The sequence below is a fragment of the Ovis aries genome, chromosome 2, assembly GCF_016772045.2.
Source record: "Ovis aries strain OAR_USU_Benz2616 breed Rambouillet chromosome 2, ARS-UI_Ramb_v3.0, whole genome shotgun sequence".
NCBI lineage: Eukaryota > Metazoa > Chordata > Mammalia > Artiodactyla > Bovidae > Ovis > Ovis aries.
In genome coordinates, this window is record NC_056055.1 from 174,399,153 (window position 1) to 174,416,233 (window position 17,081).

The window sequence follows — 17,081 nt, forward strand, 5'->3', positions numbered from 1 at the left end:
CTCATCTCCCCTGGGCCATATCATGGCCACACAAGTCCCAGCACATGTGAACACACTGCTGTCCATCTCAAGGTCCCACAGGGCTCCCATGGCCCCAGGACCCCAGGAGTCCTCTGGAGCAAGGAACCTCTCCCATGCCCATCTCAGCCTCCTGGCTCATAAGATTTGGCTCCAAGACATGGAGAACACACCAAATTATTGATGTTAATGACTTCTGAAGTTGAGATTATAAGCAGATGGAAAGTGAAAGTCTATCAGTCGTGTCCGACTCTTTGCAACCCCATGAACTATACACTCCATGGAGTTCTCCAGGCCAGAATACTAGAGCGGGTAGCCGTTCCCTTCTCCAGGGGATCTTCCCAACCCAGGGATCGAACCAGGGTCTCCTGCATTGCAGGCAGAGTCTTTACCAACTGAACTATGAGGGAAGCCCATAAGACGATGCGGGGTGGGAGGTGGGGGTGGGGAGGGAACTGTCAGCTCTGTGTTTATTCAACTTTGTACTGTTTTACTTACCATAATGTGTTATCATGGTCTTAAAAGTCATGATAAAGCCCAGAACTAACAAGTACATAAAGACGGAGAAAATGATTTCTAACTCCACATACCTCCTCCCTAAATACCTGTGTGGAACCAGCATCCAGAATCACTGCACTCCCACTGGCCTGGGTAGATTTCATGTTAACACACCTTGAAGATAGGAACTTTCTTTCACATCTATAGGGTGACTGCCACATATTAACACCAATTTATTGAAAAAAATGACTAAACAATGGAATCAATGTGAGTAAACAAAGTCTCCCTAGACATCTTTCTCACCATATGACCCATATCTTTATCCACAATGTAATGAGGTCAGGACCCCATGGGGCCTTCCAGGGACAGACACTGCACCCGCTTCCATGTCCTCAGCCTGCCTCTTCTCTGTAGAAAAACTTTAGCCAAGAATAAATTTAATCAGAGAAATTAAAAACATGCAGAAGCAAAGAAAAGCAAACAGGACAAAATAATAATAGTTTAGCCATTAAACGTAACCGCAGATCTTTAGTGCCTCCTCAAAAGCTATAGAAAATATTCTCAGCCATATCCTTTGAGCTACTTGAGAGATACTGAAACCCCCAGCAGGTGGAAAAAGTTAACCATATGATGACCAGATTGTAGCCATGAAAAAGCTGCTCCTCTTACCCAATTTCAAGAACTAGTCTCAAGGAAATGGGAACAAACAAACCCTGGACCTGAAGCTTAACTGTATTTAAAACAACCAAGAGAATGCTGATCAGACCACTGCCTGACTAACTTCAAGATGGTTGTCAGAGCTGACAGTGCTGTTCTGCACATATCCACCTCCCTCCACCTGTAAACCCCTGAAACCCCTCTGTAAAAGTTCTTGCTTGATGATTGGCAGTTTGAAGTTGGCTTTTGGACAAGAGTCCACCTTCTCCCCAGGTTGCTAGCCTCCTGAACAACATGACCTTTCCTTTCCAACCAATACTTGTCTCCTAACTATTGACTTTTGAGTGGCGAGCAGCCAAACCTGAGGTTGATAAAACCGGTGACTGAGTCTATGCAGGGGCTAACCAAGTCCATAGCAGAATTCTTCAGAAAGAAATACAGTTAATAACTTAAATAAGAAAGACTAGATCAGTATTAATTCAAGATGTGATTGGTGAAATTGAGTAGGACATATGACCTATTTCTTCAGTAAATATAGAGCATATATTTTTTTTAAGTCTAAGATTTAAGAAATTAAACAACCAAAAACAGTATGTGAGTCTTTTTTTTTTTTTTTTTTTGGATCCTCTCCTCACAAAATAACTCTAAAGGGACATTTTGGAGACAATTAGGGAAATCTGAACAATGATGGAGTATTAGAGAATGTTAAAGATTATTATTAAATTTTCTAGGTGTGATAATGGTATCATGATGAAATTTTTTTTTAAAGTCCACATTAGAGATGGATGAAATAAAGTCTGAAAATCACTTTAAACGCCAAAGCCTTTGAAAAAAAAAATAGAGAGGGATAAGCAGATAAAACAACATTAGGAAAACATGTTGTTAATTGTTAGAACTGAATAAACATATATGGGATTCTTTATTTTGCTCTCATTTTTAATGTTTGTTCAAAGATTTCCATAATGAAAAGTTTTTAAAAAAATTCAAATGGGCTCCTAATTTTTAAAAGATGTAGTCCATGAACTCTCCACATCAGACTAAACTGGTGCTTGTTAAAACCAGAGTCCCAGGCCTCTCTGACCTGTTGGGAGGAAGGCAGTGGCCTTAAAGCTGCACTTTAAAAAGCATCCCCCTACTCCACCACCAGCTGTAGTGTACCTGTGGTTCTGATAAGAGGATTCCACTGAGAAGGACCAATTACAATGCATCTCTGGTAAAACTTCATAGAGTGAAGTCTTTCCTCACTCTCATGCATGTCCCAGTTTGGCAACAAAGCAGTTATTCCAAGCTAGAGTCAGTCATGCCCACTCCTCACATGGTGCCCCATCTGCATGTGCTGACCACCCCCTCCCCCCAAACACACACACACACTTGTCTGCCAAGGTCCAGGCCTACTCTGACGACTCCAAGTGAGAAAACTCCTCCATCCTTTAAACCATGGAGCCACAGAAACAAACAACATATAGTGGTGTCCTCAAGTGTATCTTCTTGGATGGCTTTGACATTATCCTATAAGAAACAGTATATTTGGTCTCTGTCTCTAGTTTCTGGCACAAAATTCCTAAAATCCTTTCAATTCCCTGAGTGACAGCAGTGTTATTTATAATAAGCCCCTTTCAACCACACCAGAGTTTACACTGATGAGATAACTCTCAGAGGATGGAAGCTGTTTTCTGGAGGAACCAACTGTGCATGGGATTAGAAGGTTAGAACTTTCAGCCCCACCCTTGGTCTCCAGGTAGGGTAAAAGGGCCAAGGATTGAGCCAGTGGCCAATGAGTCAATCAGACCTGCCTATGTAATGGAACCTCCACAAAAATGTTAAACCGCAAGCTTCTAAGCTTATTGGTTGGTGAACACATCAAGGTGCTGGAAAGGTGATGGCCTAGCGAGGGCATGGAAGTTCCTTCCCAGACACCTTGCCCTATGCATCTTTTCCATCTGGCTGTTCCTGAAAGCAGTTCTTTTGCCCCTTTCCTGTTTGCTCATTTCTGTTGCCCTCTAACATTCAAAGAACATTATTATAGGAATGAGATCACTAGGCAATTTAACCTAACTCCTGATTTATGCTCCTAAATACACACCATGCCTTTTTTTTAGCTTTAATTTTTTAATTTTTTATTAATGTATTAATTTATTTACTTTTTACTCTATGATATTGTATTGGTTTTGCCATACATTGACATGGATCCACCATGAGTGTACATGTGTTACCCATCCTGAACCCCTCTCCGACCTCCCTCCCCATCCCATCCCTCTGGCTCACCCCAGTGCACCAGCCCCAAGCATCCTGTATCATGCATCAAACCTGGACTGGCGATTCATTTCATATATGCTAATTTACATGTTTCAATGCCATTCTCCCATATCAACCCACCCTCACTCTCTCCCAAAGAGTCCAAAAGACTGTTCTATACATCTGTGTCTCTTTTGCTGTCTCGCATACAGGGTTATCATTACCATCTTTCTAAATTTCATATATATGTGTTAGCATACTGTATTGGTGTTTTTCTTTCTGGCTTACATCACTCTGTATAATAGGCTCCAGTTTCATCCACCTCATTAGAACTGATTCAAATGTATTCTTTTTAATGGCTGAGTAATATTCCATTATGTATATCTACCACAGCTTTCTTATCCATTCATCTGCTGATGACATCTAGGTTGCTTCCATGTCCTGGCTATTATAAACAGTGCTGCAATGAACATTGGGGTACACGTGTCTCTTTCAATTCTGGTTTCCTCTGTGTGTATGCCCAACAGTGGGATTGCTGGGTCATATGGCAGTTCTATTTCCAGTTTTTTAAGGAATCTCCACACTGTTCTCCACAGTGACTGTACTAGTTTGCATTCCCTCCAACAGTGTAAGAGTGTTCCCTTTTCTCCACACCCTCTCCAGCATGTATTGCTTGTAGACTTTTGGATCGCAGCCATTCTGACTGGCGTGAAATGATACCTCATTATGGTTTTGATTTGCATTTCTCTGATAATGAGTGATGTTGAGCATCCTTTCATGTGTTTGTTAGCCATCTGTATGTCTTCTTTGGAGAAATGTCTGTTTAGTTCTTTGGCTTACTTTTTGTTTGGGTCATTTATTTTTCTGGAATTGAGCTGCAGGAGTTGCTTGTATATTTTTGAGATTAATTCTTTGTCAGTTTCTTCGTTTGCCATTATTTTCTCCAATTCTGAAGGCTGTCTTTTCACCTTGCTTATAGTTTCCTTTGTTGTGCAGAAGCTTTTAATTTTAATTAGGTCCCATTTGTTTATTTTTGCTTTTATTTCCACTACCCTGGGGGGTGGGTCATAGAGGATCCTGCTGTGATTTATGTCGGAGAGAGTTTTGCCTATGTTTTGCTCTAGGAGTTTTATAGTTTCTGGTCTTACATTTAGATCTTTAATCAATTTTGAGTTTATTTTTGTGTATGGTGTTAGAAAGTGTTCTAGTTTCATTCTTTTACAAGTGGTTGACCAGTTTTACAAGCACCACTTATTAAAGAGATTGTCTTTTCTCCATTGTATATTCTTGCCTCCTTTGTCAAAGATAAGGTGTCCATAGGTACATGGATTTATCTCTGGGCTTTCTATTGTGTTCCACTGATCTATATTTCTGTCTTTGTGCCAGTACCATACTGTCTTGATGACTGTGGCTTTGTAGTAGGTTGATTCCTCCAGTTCCATTCTTCTTTCTCAAGATGGCTTTGATTATTCGAGGTTTTTTGTATTTCCATACAAATTGTGAAATTATTTGTTCTAGTTCTCTGAAAAATACTGTTGTTAGCTTGATAGGGATTGCACTGAATCTATAGATTGCTTTGGGTAGTATACTCATTTTCACTATATTGATTCTTCTGATGCATGAACACAGTATATTTCTCTATCTATTTGTGTCCTCTTTGATTTCTTTCACCAGTGTTTTATAGTTTTCTATATACATGATCCTCTACATAGAAAACCCTAAAGACTCCACTAGAAAATTACTAGAGTTAATCAATGAATATAGTAAAGTTGCAGGATATAAAATCAACACACAGAAATCTCTTGCATTCCTATACACTAACAATGAGAAAACAGAAAGAGAAATTAAGGAAACAATTCCATTCACCATTGCCACAAAAAGAATAAAATATTTAGGAATGTATCTACCTAAAGAAAGAAAAGACCTATATATAGAAAACTATAACACACCATGCCTTGATGGTTTTCCTAGATTAAAAGAAGAATGAAGAATTTAGTAGTTAAAGAATGACTAGCTGAGGGTAGAGATACCCCCAGCAGCCCCCTCATCAATTCTGCAGGCAGACCATGAAGGGACAAGATAATGTCTGAAGAAAGATCATGAGGAGTCAGCCAGTGTGCACACCATGCAGAATGAAACAGAGCTTAACCTCCTGCCTTGAGGATTGACTGAGATTCTTTCCCCCTTTTAGCATGGCTGAGCAGAATCTTTGGAGCTGATCTCTGGACATGAGTCTACCTTCTCCCCAGATTACCAGCTTTTCTGATTAAAGCAGTTTTCCATTTTGCCAACATTTTTCTCTTGAATATTGGCTTTTGAGTGTCAAGCTGCTAAACCTGAGTTTGGTAACATTCCAGAGCTCCATCCTCTATAATAAACTGACAATCATGAGTAAAGTATTTCCTTGAGTTCTATAAGCCATTATAGCAAATTATCAAGCCTGATGAGAGGGCTATGAGAACCCCCAAAATATAGCAGGTCAAGTGAGAAGTATGGAAGGCCTGTTCTTGTGATTGGCATCTGAAGTAGGGGATAGTGTTGTGGGACTGAGCCCTGAACTTGTGAAGTCTGTGCTAAATTCAGGTAGTGTCAGAACTGAATTGTAGGAAACCCAGTTGGTGTCCACAGAGTTGGTAATTGTCTGGTATATGAAAACCTTCCATGCATTTGCTATCAGAAGTACTGTGAGCAGAAAAAAATTATTTTTCTTTTAATGGTCATCCTTAGTTTCCATGTTACCTGACAGGAGTTCCTTAAAGGCAATGACTATGTTTATTTATCTCCTTCTCTCCAGCAGCGGCACAGAATAGACGCTTGACAAGTGTTGTTCAGTGAATGAATTAACAAGCAAATTAATACATAAACAAGAGTCTTTGTGTTGGGCACCTCACAGACATATCTGTGCTTACTTAAATTCTGATATACCATCATGATGAAATGTTAGGCAGCCTAACTTTAAGATGACTAGTGTGAAATCTGGGTAAAACTTGGGGAAATATGATATGTTATGTGGGGGAGGAAAGATCAGAATTCCAAAAAGTCTATAGACACTAATTGTAACTATAAAAACATATATGCATATATACATTTTTTTTTCTATTTTTAGGCCACATGTGGCATGCAGGATCTTAGTCCCCCACCCAGGGACTGAATCTGTGCCATCTGCAGTGGAAGCATGGTGTCTTAACCACTGGATTGCCAGGGATGCATCTGTATGTATAATATTTTTTATAAGAACAAAACTGAAAGATAATATGCAAAAGGAGCTTTTTTTAAAGTAAAATAGTGAGATTCTAGGTGACTGTATTAGCTATTTCCATTTTCCAAATATTCTTTTTCCCCAACAAGGAAGAAGAAAGAGGGCAGAACAGAGCTTGGTGACTGGTTTCGTGAAAGCCGCATAACACTAACTCCAGAACCACAGGGCCCTCCCAAGGCCCCCTCCAACTCCAATATGAGAGAAAAAGCCTCGAATGCTGCCCCTAGCATCAGGAGCAGATGAAGACAAGTGAGTTTTTCACACAACTAGGGCTTCCCTTGGTCACGTCCAGTGAGACCTCTGACTCCTAAGAGAGAGAATCTTATAGATTTACATGTTCTTCATGCTGCACAGACTTGTGTGTACAGAGGTACTTAAGAGAACAAAGAACTTAAACAGTCACTTTTCTTCGTCTGTGCTGAAAGCATCCGGGCCCTTCCAACCAACCTGCAAGGAGCCTGCTCAAATATTCACAGGTATCAACCTAATATATTGCACAACCAGCACCATTATTTTCTTCTCAATCTATTTTACCTAGCACGTCTCCTGGGGCAGGTTGGAAAATATGTGGTAATTACATATTGACAGAATGTGGGAGCAGGTTATATATGGACCCATTATACTTGGATTCCTTATTAACCAGCTACAGTATGCTCAGTGGGATCCTTCTTGACTCTTTAAGGAATCTCTGGAACAGAAGTGTTACTCTGCTTATGGTTTTCCCCTTGTTTATGAAAACTGTCCAGCTTTCCCAGAGCCTCACGTGTACAGAGCATGACAGGGTTTGAGACACAATCCCTATGTCATCCTCCTCGGCAAAGTCCCTAGGTGAAGCTGGGAGACTTCCACACAGACACAGAACAACTCACTGGGGGGCTGCCTGGTCCCCTGCACTGTCTAAGTAAAGAAGAAATAGTCACTGCATGAAAAGTAACTTATTAGGAAAAGGTCATTGGACCATGTTTGTGGGCCTTCAGAAGAAATAAATTACCTTTTTAGAGCATGCTGCTGCTTCTGCTAAGTCACTTCAGTCATGTCCAACTCTATGTGACCCCATAGATGGCAGCCCACCAGGCTCCCCATCCCTGGGATTCTCAAGGCAAGAACACTGGAGTGGGTTGTCATTTCCTTCTCCAATGCATGAAAGTGAAAAGTGAAAGTGAAGTCACTCAGTCCTGTCCAACTCTTGGCAACCTCATGGATTGCAGCCAGCACCTCCATCCATGGGATTTTCCAGTCAAGTGTACTGGAGAGGGGTGCCATTGCCTGCTCCCCTGTGGTGGTTTAGCCACTAAGAAATGTCTGACTCTTGCAACCACATGGACTGTAGCCCACCAGCCTCCTCTGTCCATGGTATTTTCCAGACAAAATACTGGAATGGATTGCCAGTTCCTTCTCTAGGGGATCTTCCTGACCCAGGGATTGAACCCATGTCTCTTGCACTGCAGGAGGATTCTTTCCCTGCTGAGACACCAAAGAAGCCCTTAATGATCTTTGCTTGGTTGATTTATCTATAATGATTGAGCAGAAGAAGCAAGAGAAGGAGGCCTGGTGTCAAAGGCATTTGGGGGAAAGACAGGGAAGAAAGCAAGTGATGAGTCCCAAGTGCTTTGGGACTGCTGCCCAGGTCATGGCATGGATGATATAACAGACAGTCATTATGGGTGATCCAAGTGGATCTGGATCTAAAGAAAATGTGAGAAGGCCACATAACCCAGATATGGAGGATGTGGCTAGGTTGTCCAACAGCAGTTCTGTCACTCAGCAAGCACTCACTCATCATTTCCTATGGGCATGAAGGAACTCAACTGCCCCTGGCTGCCCTGACCTCAGGCTCCAAGGTGGCAAGTGGCTGAACATGGAGCCTTGTTCTGGGTCAACGACAAGGTCCTTCCAGAACCTGGGTCCATCCACCAGCTCTGCCATGCACCTAGAGAGCTGCCTTCTGCAGGACTCACCTCTCAGAGCCCTTTACAGTCAGAAAATAAAGAGAAGAGAGAGTAGGAGGTCACTACTTTCCCAGCCAGCAGTGACAATTGGCTGCATACATAAAAAGAACTCACCCAAAAGAGCTGCTTTTTTCTTAGCCCAGACTTGTCTGTCTACAGGGCTCATTTGCCAAAAGATAGCCCATCCTGAAGCAGCTGAGCCAAATGACCATGCAAGGGAACTGTGTCGGCTTCCGTCAGGTAGACTCAAAAATGTGACAAAGAAACAGAACTTGTCCTTGAAGATATGACTTTGCTGATTAACAATTCAAGTACAAAAAGAGAAAGATAAATATTGTATGACATCATTTATATGTGAAATCCAAAATAGGACACAAATCAACATATCTACAAAACAGACTCACAGACATCGAGAACAGACTTATAGTTACCAAGAGAATGGGTGTGTGAAGGAGGGAAGGACTCAGAGTTTGGGATTAGCAGATGCAAGCTATTATATATAGAATAGATAAACAGCAAGGTATAGCACACAGGGTACTATATTTAATACCCTGTGATAAACCATAATGGAAAAGAATGTGTATACATGTATAAATGAATCATTTTGCTCTACAACAGAAAATAACACAACCTTATAAATCAACTATAATTCAATAAAATTTTTTTTAGAAATTAAAGTCCAGAAATCATCATCTAACGAAATACAACCTCTTCCTCCACCACCCTTTGTCCAAAAAAAAAAAAAGCTCCTGTAATTGTAGCAATAAAGTCATCAGGGAAGAGGCACACTCCTTACCAATACTGTAGCTTCCAGTTAAATTTAATTACTGCCTAATTTCCTTTACAATAGATGACCTAGTTTTTGGACAATATTCTCAGAAAAGAGATTACGTGTGGGTGGAAAAAGTCTGCCCTATCTTGGAGAAGCAGAGAGACCATTCACTAGACTAATCCATCCTGATATGAATGTGTGTAAGGCAAGCGGATGAGAGACAGCCCCACTGAAGAACAGGCTCAGTTCTTACACAAAGGACAAAGCAGCAAACAGTATAACATTTGTGCCTCTAAGAAAAAGCAGTTCCATAGAACTGAGCTGTTTGTCAGATTTGCTGACCGACTTGCAGAAGGCAGCCTTGGACATTTGTATGAAGAGGCAGGCTATGACTCTGCTTGTCACCTCCAGGTGCAGATCCAGCCTGTGCTCCCTAGTCCCAAAATCTCAGGACAAGGATGGGGCACAGAGCAGCCCACTGTGGAGGTGGCACACACCTTTCACGCCTCAGAAAGTCCCCAACCTGGCAGAAGAGCAGGGTGGGTGGATCCAAGGATATTCTGGCTTGCCTTCATTTCTCACCAAAGTTATTCCAAGAGGAGGGCAGTAAATGGTGACATGTGAATGACAATGAATGCTGACATGTGGGATGAATGGGTGAGAGAGAGGTGTCAGAAGCATCCCAATCCCCAGCAGCCAGAACATCCCTGAGGATGAGGTCAACTGCCCCTTCAGTCACTATTTCCCATAATTAAAAGGAAATGGGGGGTGGGGCATACATCCTACCTTCAAGTAATTCAAGAGTCTAGAAGGAAAATAAATACGTAAACAAGGCAATTACAAAAGAGTGCAAATAATTCAATAGCAAGACAGTACAGCCGAAAAGTCAGCAGGAAGAGGAGTCAAAGGAGAGCTGGGATGGCTTCCCAGAGTTTGGGACCTTGAAACCAGATCTAAAATACATGAAGGAAACAAGAGGTGTAGAGGGTATGAAGCAGGGTGGGAGAGACTGGACTGCCAGACAAGAATGCTAGCAAGTACAAATACGTGCAGGCAGAGAGAGAGGACGGCAATGTGAGGAAAAGCAAGGGGTTTCCCTGGACTGGGTGTGAGAGGGATAAGGAGATGAAGAGCCACAGATGAGGCTGCTGATAAGCAGAGGCTGCCAGGTGCTGTCTGTAGTGTCTGTGCCCAGTCATTTGGCTTTGCAGTGACACTGAAAGGCCTTAGGCAGGCCAGTGACAAGTCCAAGTTTTTGTTCAAGAATGATCACACTGAAATGACATGATATCTTGGAATTATAAGATATAAACATTTACTATTCAAGGAAAATACAAAACAAAAACAGAGGGATTAATGAGAAAATGAACTGCTGAAAATGATGTGTCAATAGCTCTTGGAAGGCAGGTAATGGGTACATGAAGGTTCATTACACCATTCTCTCTACCTTCATTTGGGTTCGAAATTTCCCATGGCAGAAATACTCACTTAAAACTAACATAAATTATTTTTGCAAATAAGAAGCACCTATATTTAATTCTTGCTACTAAAAAACGCTATATAACTCATTAGCTAAAAATAAATGGGAGCGTGTTGTTTGTGTATTATATTTCTACATTTTAAAAATATCCCTGTGCTGCAGAATGGAGAGCAAATGGGAGAAAAGAAGAGAAGAGACAGGAGGCCATTAGCAGGTTGTACAGGGACCCAGGTAAGAGATGGGGGTATCCTGTACTGACACAGCAGCAGGGGGAATGAAAGGATGGATTTAAAATGTTCAGGAGGTAAAATGGCCAGGACCCAGCAACTGACTCAACATGAGTGAATCATGCATTTAGTAACTCTCCCTTTAAAGATTTAAGGCCACCCACTCTGCCAGAGACTGTGGGAGGAAGGAAAGGCAGGTAGGACAGGAGGTCAGACATCAGCACAGCTATCTGTGACAGTAATAACATGAAATAAGCTAAGAGGACTAAAACAGTCTTGAAAAAGTAAAAAGTAAAAGCCATAAGTAATCATTAGCTTAAAACATGCTGAAGTGAAATACCAGCAAAATCAAAAAAATGCTGGAATGTAAATGTGCTAAGTTGCATACTTAAAACATTAGAACTAGAAATCAGTTCATTTCAGTCGCTCAGTCGTGTCCAACTCTTTGCGACCCCATGAATCACAGCACACCAGGCCTCCCTGTCCATCACCATCTCCCGGAGTTCACTCAGACTCACATCCATCGAGTCCATGATGCCATCCAGCCATCTCACCCTCTGCCGTCCCCTTCTCCTCCTGCCCCCAATCTCTCCCAGCATCAGAGTCTTTTCCAGTGAGTCAGCTCTTCGCATGAGGTGGCCAAAGTACTGGAGCTTCAGCTTTAGCATCATTCCTTCCAAAGAAATCCCAGGGTTGATCTCCTTCAGAATGGACTGGTTGGATCTCCCTGTAGACCAAGGGACTCTCAAGAGTCTTCTCCAACACCACAGTTCAAACGCATCAATTCTTTGGCGCTCAGCCTTCTTCACAGTCCAACTCTCACATCCATACATGACCACAGGAAAAACCATAGCCTTGACTAGATGGACCTTAGTTGGCAAAGTAATGTCTCTGCTTTTATATACTATCTAGGTTGGGCATAACTTTTCTTCCAAGGAGTAAGCGTCTTTTAATTTCATGGCTGCAGTCACCATCTGCAGTGATTTTGGAGCCCAAAACAATAAAGTCTGACACTGTTTCCACTGTTTCCCATCTATTTCCCATGAAGTGATGGGACCAAATGCCATGATCTTTGTTTTCTGAATATTGAGCTTTAAGGCAACTTTTTCACTCTCTTCTTTCACTTTCCTCAAGAGGCTTTTTAGCTCCTCTTCACTTTCTGCCATAACGGTGATGTCATCTGCATATCTGAGGTTATTAATATTTCTCCCGGCAATCTTGATTCTAGCTTATGTTTCTTCCAGTCCAGCGCTTCTCATGATGTAATCTGCATATAAGTTAAATAAGCAGGGTGACAATATACAGCCTTGACGGACTCCTTTTCCTATTTGGAACCAGTCTCTTGTTCCATGTCCAGTTCTAACTGTTGCTTCCTGACCTGCATATAGGTTTCTCAAGAGGCAGGTTAGGTGGTCTGTATTCCCATCTCTCTCAGAATTTTCCACAGCTTATTGTGATCCACACAGTCAAAGGCTTTGGCATAGTCAATAAAGCAGAAATAGATGTTTTTCTGGAACTCTCTTCCTTTTCCATGATCCAGCAGATGTTGGCAATTTGATCTCTGGGTCCTCTGTCTTTTCTAAAACCAGCTTGAACATCAGGGAGTTCATGGTTCACGTATTGCTGAAGCCTGGCTTGGAGAATTTTGAGTATTACTTTACTAGCATGTGAGATGAGTGCAATTGTTCAGTAGTTTGAGCATTCTTTGGCATTGCCTTTCTTTGGAATTGGAATGAAAACTGACCTTTTCCAGTCCTGTGGCCACTGCTGAGTTTTCCATATTTCCTGGCATATTGAGTATAGCACTTTCACAGCATCATCTTTCAGGATTTGAAATAGCTCAACTGGAATTCCATCACCTCCACTAGCTTTATTTGTGGTGATGCTTTCTAAGGCCCACTTGACTTCACATTCCAAGATGTTTGGCTCTAGATTAGTGATCACATCACCATGATTATCTGGGTCGTGAAGATCTTTTTTGTACAGTTCTTCTGTGTATTCTTGCACCTCTTCTTAATATCTTCTGCTTCTGTTAGGTCCATACCATTTCTGTCCTTTATCAAGCCCATCTTTGCATGAAATATTCCCTTGGTATCTCTAATTTTCTTGAAGAGATCTCTAGTCTTCCCCATTCTGTTGTTTTCCTCTATTTCTTTGCATTGATTGCTGAAGAAGACTTTTTTATCTCTTCTTGCTATTCTTTGGAACTCTGCATTCAGATGCTTATATCTTTCCTTTTCTCCTTTGCTTTTCTCCTCTCCTTTTCTCTGCTTTTCACAGCTATTTGTAAGGCCTCCCCAGACAGCCATTTTGCTTTTTTGCATTTCTTTTCCATGGGGATGGTCTTGATCCCTGTCTCCTGTACAATGTCACGAACCTCATTCCATAGTTCTTCAGGTACTCTATCTATCAGATCTAGGCCCTTAAATCTATTTCTCACTTCCACTGTATAATCATAAGGGATTTGATTTAGGTCATACCTGAATGATCTAATGGTTTTCCCTACTTTCTTCAATTTAAGTCTGAATTTGGCAATAAGGAGTTCATGATCTGAGCCACAGTCAGCTCCTGGTCCTGTTTGTGTTGACTGTACAGAGCTTCTCCATCTTTGGCTGCAAAGAATATAATCAATCTGATTTCGGTGTTGACCATCTGGTGATGTCCATGTGTAGAGTCATCTCTTGTGTTGTTGGAAGAGGGTGTTTGCTATGACCAGTGCATTTTCTTGGCAAAACTCTATTAGTCTTTGCCCTGCTTCATTCCACTTTCCAAGGCCAAATTTGCCTGTTACTCCAGGTGTTTCTTGACTTCCTACTTTTGCATTCCAGTCCCCTATAATGAAAAGGACATCTTTTTTGGGTGTTAGTTCTAAAAGATCTTGTAGGTCTTCATAAAACCGTTCAACTTCAGTTTCTTCAGCGTTACTGGTTGGGGCATAGACTTGGATAACTGTAATATTGAATGGTTTGCCTTGGAGACGAACAGAGATCATTGTGTCGTTTTTGAGATTGCATCCAATACTTTTGGACTCTTTTGTTGACCATGATAGCTACTCCATTTCTTCTGAGGGATTCCTGCCTGCAGTAGTAGATGTAATGGTCATCATAAAAAAAACAGTAAGAATACATCATAAAAAACAGATAATACAACAGATACTATTTTTTTAAAAGACAAAAGCAGGGACTTTCCAGGTGGTATAGTAGATAAGAATCTGCCTGTCAATACAGCAACATGGATTCAATACCTGGTCTGGGAAGATTTCACATGCCTTCAAGCTACTAAAGCCCATTTGCCATAGCTACTGCATTGGAGCCCGAGAGCCACGGCTACGGAGTCCGAGTGCTGCCACTATTGAAGGCTGAGCTCCTAGAGCCTGTGCTCCACAACAAGAGAAGTCACCACAATGAGAAACCACGCATACCCCAACTGCAGACAACCCCCTCGCAGCAACAAAGACCCAGTGAGACCAAAAATAAATATTTTTTTAAAGGACAAAAGTAAATATAATAATATTAGCTAATAGAACATATGAAAAAGATTAAATAGTTAAATAAAAATGATTTAAAATGCATAAATCTTGCTAAAAGCATATTCTAACAAAAGGATAAAAGGAGAGATACGAGCTGTGATAGGGATGTCAACACACAGGTGAGCTGTCCAGGCCTCTGGTCAACCGCACCTCTCATCACCACCGTGAAGCACGCTGAGCTCAGCCATCCAAAGTACTTGCCATTCTCCAAATCTACCATGTTTTCCTTAAAGGACACTGATGGAGGGAGGTGAGGATTACATGCCATAGTCCACAGAAAACCTCATAGAAATCCTCTTTAGACATCTGTCACTCTCCTCAAAGCTTCCCACTCATAGCAGCTGCCAAAAACCTCTCTTCTCATCACCCTATCTGTATTATTCACTTTCCTGTACACCAGCTTTCTTTGCTCCAGCACCCTTGCTTCTGAGGCTCCTTGCCACCCTCACCCCCTGGGAAATGGCTGCCCATCTTTAGCCTCCAAGTGCTCATCTTGCTAGAAAGCTCCTCCTAGATCTGAATGAATGGTATGATGTGTATTACAAGTACACATAGGCCAAGCTTCACCCAAGGCGGGGTTTCTGGAAGGACAAGGATCATAGCCCTTCCTGAAGTGCTCTGGGGCTTAGCCACGGGCCTGACAAATTCTCAGTGCTCAGTTACCCTCTGTTAAAGTAAATAAATGAAAGGAATACTCAGTTATCTCTAAGCTCAGATGGACAAGGCTCAATTACTCAACAAAAATGAATGCTACAATGGAGAGTCTTGGCCCAGTGCAACTTCTTATGGCTTGTCTCTCACTAGAGTTCTCTGGAGCTCTTGTCTTTCATGTGGGCATCATCAACTCCTCCCAAAAGGCACATGAGGTAACAGCAGAGACGTCCCCACACGATGCACAGCAGCAATGCAGGCAGGGAAATGGCAACACTGCTGCATGACCTCAAGGAGAGATGGCTTCCAGGCTTTACGGAGGAGGGGAACTTGACCACAGGCTCAGAAGATGGCTAAGCTGCGTGGATGGAGGGAGAATAGAACAGGATCTTTGGAAAGAGATTAGGATATGCGTTACCGTGATGGCAGTGATTTAGTCACTCAGTCATGTCCAACTCTTTGCCATCTCATGGACTGTAACCCGCCAGGCTCCTCTGTTCATGGGATTCTCCAGGAAAGAGTTCTGGAGTGGGTTGCCATTTCCTTCTCTGAGGGATCTTCCTGACCCAGGGGTTGAATCTTGTCTTCTGCATCTTCTGCATCAGCACGCGGATGCTTCACCACTAGGATGCTTTAGCCACTAGGGAAGCCCATGAACCAGCATACACAGAGACAACCTCAACCCTCTGCCACAATGGCTGCCTCCCCATACCTCCCAAGTCCTCAGCAGGAAGCCAGCCACTGGGTCCTAGAGACAGCATTTTGTCCAGTGTGGAGTAAGTTTCCCAAACTCAACAGTGGGAACTTTGCAAGAGATGCCATAAGGCAAGACCACTGATCTTATACCCAGATCTTATCTTTCTTTAGGATGCAGAGACCAGCTACTAGGCTTTCAGCACATCGTCCAGCATCGGACTATCACCACAGCCCTGCATTTGCATTTGGACAGCCCTAAGTGTGAAAAGTCAGCATGCTCTGTTCGCTGGAAAACACAGCAATTTCAGTTGCCTCCTCCACAAGGCACTCCTTGTGAAGTTTAAATAGACAGCAACAGTTCACAGAATTAGACTCCTTAGCAGGAATCTACCTAACCTCTTGTACAAGCTGCTTTTCAGTTCTCATAGCCATTTGGATTATGTAAATCATTACACATACTCATTTCTACCAGGATGATTGCTGGCTTTTTATTTTTTCAGTTCCAGAGAGATCAGCAAGCTTTTTTGTCCAGACTTTCAAAAGCCTTGGTGGGGGGAGCTTCACCAGCTATTCAGCCTTCTGGAAGGCTGAATTCTTCTGGAAGAAGATGCAAGCCTGAAATTCCATCTATTCCAAGAGAGATGCCAATACCACAGATATCTGACAGCAATGGGAGTTTAGAACAGCCTTGTTCTGACTGAATGCTTGTGTCCCCTCCAATTCATATGTTAAATCCTAACCCACAATGTGATAGTATTAGAAGGTGGGGCCTTTGGGAGGTGATTAGGTCATGAGGGCAGAGACTTCACAAACGGGATTGGTGACCTTATAAAAGAGACCCCAGAGAGTTCTCATCTCCCTTCTGCCATATGAGAACACCAAGAGAGGACAACTGTCTGTAAACCAGAAGGCAGTCCTCACTAGACACCAAACCTGCCAGCACTTTGACTGTTGGACTTCCCACCCATCATGTGAAAGTGAAAGTGTTAGTTGCTGCAGTCCTGTCTGATTATTTATGACCCCATGAACTGTAGCCCACCAGACTCCTGTGTCCATTCTCCAGGCAAGAATACTGGAGTGGGTAGCCATTCTCTTCTCCAGGGGATCTTC

General features: G+C 42.2%; 1 long non-coding RNA gene across 1 annotated transcript; it reads left to right on the top strand.

Moving 5' to 3' along the window:
- The first annotated feature begins 11,023 nt into the window (after window positions 1-11,023).
- LOC114112874 (uncharacterized) lies at window positions 11,024-16,439 on the top strand. The gene is made up of 2 exons (XR_003588026.1): window positions 11,024-11,099; window positions 16,143-16,439. It is a non-coding gene; the product is annotated as an uncharacterized LOC114112874 (long non-coding RNA).
- The last annotated feature ends 642 nt before the right edge of the window (window positions 16,440-17,081 follow it).